We start from the raw sequence: 6123 nt of genomic DNA on the forward strand, positions 1-6123 counted from the left end.
TAAGATATTGGAATAAAAACAATAATTTACTAGAATAAAAATTATTATTCTTTGAGCATCATACATAGACTGTGCAAGGATCTTTTCTCTATTTTCTTTCGTTTCATTTAGTCTCCTGTGAAATTCTATTTAAAGCCAGTGTGATCTTTAAGTTCAGATCAGCCCTGCAGGGCTGCTGAACAAAATGAATAATGAGCCCAGCGGGATCTGACTAGCTATGTCTCAGTTTGTCATGCTGAAAATTAATTGAGAATGAGGAATTTGCGATAAAACTACAATGTCACATATGTAAAATATCTAATGTGCTATGCAGGATATGAACTTAAATTTAACTGCTGTATAGCTTTCTTAAAATAATTTTTATATAATTTTACAAATTCTGAAATACTAGGTGACTAAAAGGTTGAATAAATATGTTCCACAAAGTATAACAAGGCTAACACTATTTCTAATAACTATAATTTGCCAAACACTCAAAGGCTATGCATTAACTATTGCCAACATCTGGATGAAAACTGAAAATGTGAACCATTATCCATATTATGCCAATATCCCAGATGGTTTCTGTCATATAAAGAAAGATAAAAACTGTGCATATTTGACTAAAATTTTGTTTTCAACTAACTGATTTAGAGTTGTTGAAATAGTAAGTATGTGCTTGAATTTATGCAAATTTAATTTTACCCTGATTTACGTAATATTCAATTTTGTGTTTCATAGAATTTGAACTTTTTTCAATAACAATGTAATCAGGGATCCCTGGGTGGCGCAGCGGTTTGGCGCCTGCCTTTGGCCCAGGGCGCGATCCTGGAGACCCGGGATCGAATCCCATATCAGGCTCCCGGTGCATGGAGCCTGCTTCTCCCTCCGCCTGTGTCTCTGCCTCTCTCTCTCTCTCTGTGACTATCATAAATAAAAAAAAAATAAAATTAAATTAAAAAAAAAATAACAATGTAATCAATTCATAGAATAAAAATTATATCTGCAGACATATAAAAAGAAGAAAAAAATCTAAGATGAATCAGAAAATATTTTAATATAGACAAGAGAGATAAAAGATTATTTATTTATTTATTTATTTATTTATTTATTTTTGAGAGAGAGAAAGAGAGGCAGGAAGTGGCAGAGGGAGAGAGAGAAATTCAAGCTGACTCCACCCAACACAGAGACCCAGGAGGGGCTCCATGTAGGGCTTGATCCCACAACCCTGAGATCGGGACTTGAGTTGAAACCAAGAACTGAAAAAAAAAAAAAAAAAAAAAAAAAGAAGAAATCAAGAACTGGAGCCTTAACAACAGACTGAACTACCCAGGAAACCCTATATTTGCTTTCTTAGCATGCTTTTATTTTTGAAATGCGTACATGAACAATTATTTTAAAACATCTAGAAAGTGACATCTATTTAATGGAGTAACAAACTGCTAATTCTTCATTGCTATTAATATAAGAACTACCAGGGTAATGGTTAAAATGGTAAAACATTTCATGAGCAGGGCCCCTGGGTGGCTCAGTTGGTTAAGCCTTCTACTCTTGATTTTGGCTCAGGTCATGGTCTCAGGGTTGTAAGATGGAGCCTCACATCCAGCTCCAAGTTGAGCGTGGAGCCTTTAAGATTTTCTCTCTTCCTCTCCCTCCCCGACCACTTAAAAAAAAGAAAAAGAAGAAAGAAGAAAGAAGAAAGAAAGGAAAGAAGGAAGAAAAAGAAAGAAAGAAAGAAAGAAAGAAAGAAAGAAAGAAAGAAAGAAAGAAAGAAAAAAAAGAAAAAGAAAAAGAAAAAGAAAGAAAGAAGAAAGAAAGAAAGAAAGGAAGGAAGGAAGGAAGGAAGGAAGGAAGGAAGGAAGGAAGAAAGAAAGAAAGAAGAAAGAAAGAAAGAAAGAAAGAAAGAAAGAAAGAAAGAAAGAAAGAAAGAAAAAGAAAGAAAGGAAGGAAGGAAGGAAGGAAGCTTGAGGTCCCTTGGTCCTTCTGCTGAGCAGGAGCCACAGCGGCCTCTGAGGGGGTAGCAGTGGGGCCCGCAGCTCTGGCCTCAGGCACCCCGACCACCCCGACGGCCTCTAGGGCTCCCACACGTCCAACCGTGGGTGGGCGAGCTGTCCCGGGCGGTGGGACCGACATCCTGTGCACCGTGCGGGGCTGCGGCAAGACCCTGCCCAACAGCCCAGCGCTCAACATGCACCTGGTCAAGAGCCACTGCCTGCAGGATGGCATAGTTAATCCAACAATGAGAAAAAACTTGACGACCATGTCTATGTCTTCCTCTGTGAGATTTCTGTTCATGTCTTTTGGCCATTTCATGATTGGATTGTTTCTTTGCTGTTGAGTTTAGTAAGTTCTTTATAGGTCTTGGAAACTAGCCCTTTATCTGATACGTCATTTGCAAATATCTTCTCCCATTCTGTCGGTTGTCTTTTAGTTTTGTTGACTGTATCCTTTGCTGTGCAAAAGCTTCTTATCTTGCTGAAGTCCCAATAGTTCATTTTTGCTTTTGTTTCTCTTGCCTTCATGGATGTATCTTGCAAGAAGTTACTGTGGCCAAGTTCAAAAAGGGTGTTGCCTGTGTTGTCCTCTAGGATTTTGATGGAATCTTGTCTCACATTAAGATCTTTCATCCATTTTCAAGCACATGAGAAAATGCTCCGCATCACTTGCCATCAGGGAAATACAAATCAAAACCACAATGAGATACCACCTCACACCAGTGAGAATGGGGAAAATTAACAAGGCAGGAAACCATGTTGGAGAGGATGCGGAGAAAAGGGAACCCTCTTACACTGTTGGTGGGAATGTGAACTGGTGCAGCCACTCTGGAAAACTGTGGGGAGGTTCCTCAAAGGGTTAAAAATAGATCTGACCCATGACCCAGCAATTGCGCTGCTGGGGATTTACCCCAAAGATACAGATGCAATGAAACACCTGCACCCCGATGTTTCTAGCAGCAATGTCCACAATAGCCAAACTCTGGAAGGAGCCTCGGTGTCCATCGAAAGATGAATGGATAAAGAAGATGTGGTTTATGTATACAATGGAATATTACTCAGCCATTAGAAACGACAAATACCCACCATTTGCTTTGACGTGGATGGAACTGGAGGGTATTATGCTGAGTGAAATAAGTCAATCGTAGAAGGACAAACATTATATGGTCTCATTCATTTGGGGAACATAAAAAATAGTGACAGGGAATAAAGGGGAAAGGAGAAAAAATGAGTGGGAAATATCAGAAAGGGAGACAGAACATGAGAGACTCCTAACTCTGGGAAACGAACAAGGGGTGGTAGAAAGGGAAGTGGGCAGGGGTGAGGGTGACTGGGTGACGGGCACTGGGGGGGGCACTTGATGGAATGAGCACTGGGTATTATGCTATATGTTGGCAAATTGAACTCCAATAATAAATAAATAAATAAATAAATAAATAAATAAATAAATAAATAAATAGATAAATAAATAGACTTGAAAGCCGTACCGAAATTCTACCGTTGTCCAATTGAAGGATGCCCTAGAAGCCCTGACAGACCATTTTCTTTCGTAAAACAGCACTTTATGAAAATGCATGCTGAAAAGCAGCATAAATGCAGTAAGTGCAGCAATTCCTATGGCAGAGAGTGGGACTTGAAAGGCATGCAGAGGATTGTGGCAGGACCTTCCAGTGCACACGGGGCTGTCTCTATGCCAGTAGTTCTGCTTTACAGTCCCACATCTACTGCACTGCACATGAGATCCCAGCAGAGCATGGGGATCTACCGAGTAAGAAAAGGAAAACAGCTGCCTGCACAGCCAGAAGTTGTCCAGTAAGACCACTGAATCCCTAAGCACCCAACCAGTTCCCAAACCAGACACTCATGAACTGGAAACTTCAGAAATAAAGCTGGTTGCGTCTTTTGAAGACTCTTGCAGCTCTAATGCCAGAAAGCAGACTTTCACACCACCTCCAAGATACTCTCAGAAGTTGCTTTTACCCAAGCCCAAAGTGGCTCTGATGAAACTTACTGTTATGCAGTTTTCTCCCGTGCCTGTCTTCGTGCCTACAGCCGACTCCTGGGCTCAGCCTGTGGTGTTGGGTGTCGATCATCAAGGTTCTGCCCCAGGTGCTGTGTACATACTGCCCTTGTCAGTAGGAACCCTCATCCTTGGCCTAGATTCAGAGGCTGCCTGTCTTAAAGAGAGTCTCCCTCTTTCAAAAATTATAAGTCCTGTGGCTATGAAGCCAATTAGTACAGGTGTTCAAGTGAACTTGGGTAAGAGCCTGTCTGATCCTTCACAAGAACTAGGGAACACCTGTCAGAAGAACAGCATTTCTTCCATCAACATACAGACGGACCTGTCTTACACCACACCGCACTTCATACCTTCCACATAGTGGGCTGGCCCTATTCCTCTGTACCTTCTTGTTTTCAAGAAGATTTGACATTTGGTTCTCAAGTCTCCCTTCCCATAGCGTTCATATGCAAACGTTTTTGCCGAGTTCTAAGGTGACCTCATCCATAGCTGCTCAGACTGATGCATTTATAGATGCCTGTTACCGGTCAGGTGGGATCTCCAGAGAAACCCAGACCAGTGGAGTGCAGAATCTGACAGATAACCAAGTACAGATGGACCAAGCTGTAATGCATGGAGACATTTTTGAGAGCGTCCATCCATCCTATGGTGTTTCTACAGACAGTATTATAGGCAGCAGCTTAGTAGCAGAAACTGTCACTCATGATTTGTTACCTCAGAACCACCCTAACACTTTATTTGTTTTTATTTTTTTATTTTTAATTATTTATGATAGGCACACAGTGAGAGAGAGAGAGAGAGAGAGAGAGAGAGGCAGAGACATAGGCAGAGGCAGAGGGAGAAGCAGGCTCCATGCACCGGGAGCCGGACGTGGGATTCGATCCCGGGTCTCCAGGATCGCGCCCTGGGCCTAAGGCAGGCGCCAAACCGCTGCACCACCCAGGGATCCCCACCCTAACACTTTAAATCAAGATCTTAAGAAATTTGCACCAATTATAAACTTCAGTGCACAGCACAGTAAGCTTCCTTCCCAGAACATGACAGATAATCAGACCCAAACTATAGATTTATTAAGTGATTAGGAAACATCTTGTCAAGTAATCTGCTCAGTCAGACACTGGACAATCGTAGTCCTTTGTCTGACACGAGTACTGGACCTGACCCCCAGCTTCCATCTGGCCCTACCCAGAATCCAGCAATGGATTTTGATATTGAAGAGTTCTTGTCGGCCTCAAATATCCAGACTCAAACCAAAGAGAGTGAGCTTAACACCATGACCACTGAGCCTGTCTTGGAATCGCTGGACATAGAAACCCAAACGGACTTCTTCCTTGCAGACACCCCTGCTCAGTCCTATAGTTGTAGGGGAAATTCTAACTTTTTAGGCCTTGAAATGTTTGACACACAGACACAGACAGACTTAAACTTCTTTTTAGACAGTAGCCCCCATCTGCCTCTGGGAAGTATTCTGAAACACTCCAGCTTTTCCATGAGTACTGATTCATCTGACACAGAGACCCAAACTGAAGGAATCTCTGCTGCTAAAAATATACCTACTGTATATTTTTATATATCTCTACTGTAGAGAGCAAAGTTCAGTTGAACAGTACAGAAACACAATGAATTCCGTCTTCGAAACCCTGGGGAGCTTGTTCTTCACCAGCAACGAAACTCAAACAGCAATGGATGACTTTCTTCTGGCTGATTTAGGCTGCAACACAATAGACTCTCAGTTTAGCTCTGTAGAAACCCAGACGTGTGCCAAACTACACACGATCTCCAACTTCTGAAAATGATGTCCGTGAGTGCAACGGCTGTTACAATTTCCTTCTAGGTTTGGGAAAATGGGAGAGTGGAACAACAGTTTTAACACTATTGAATGTAGTTACTGATGCATTTACTTCGATTCTGGGAAGGTCTTTTGCCTTTTGTACTTGTAAACATGAAATTTGTGTATAAATGTGAGTATATTATAAAGTGTAAGATGTTGATCTATTTAAAAAAAAGAAAGAAGTTTGAGAACATTCATTGCTTTCATTTTTTTTTTTTTTGTCTTTTCTTTTCTTTTCTTTTTTTTTTTTTTCAAATAGGCTCCATAGGATGCTTGGATGGCTCAGAACATTAAGCGTC

At 41.3% G+C, this 6123-nt stretch overlaps 1 pseudogene; it reads left to right on the top strand.

The window, feature by feature from the left end:
* The first annotated feature begins 2152 nt into the window (after positions 1-2152).
* LOC121476778 lies at positions 2153-5783 on the top strand (annotated as a pseudogene).
* Positions 5784-6123: the final 340 nt, after the last annotated feature.

The sequence above is a fragment of the Vulpes lagopus genome, chromosome 16, assembly GCF_018345385.1.
Source record: "Vulpes lagopus strain Blue_001 chromosome 16, ASM1834538v1, whole genome shotgun sequence".
Taxonomy (NCBI): domain Eukaryota; kingdom Metazoa; phylum Chordata; class Mammalia; order Carnivora; family Canidae; genus Vulpes; species Vulpes lagopus.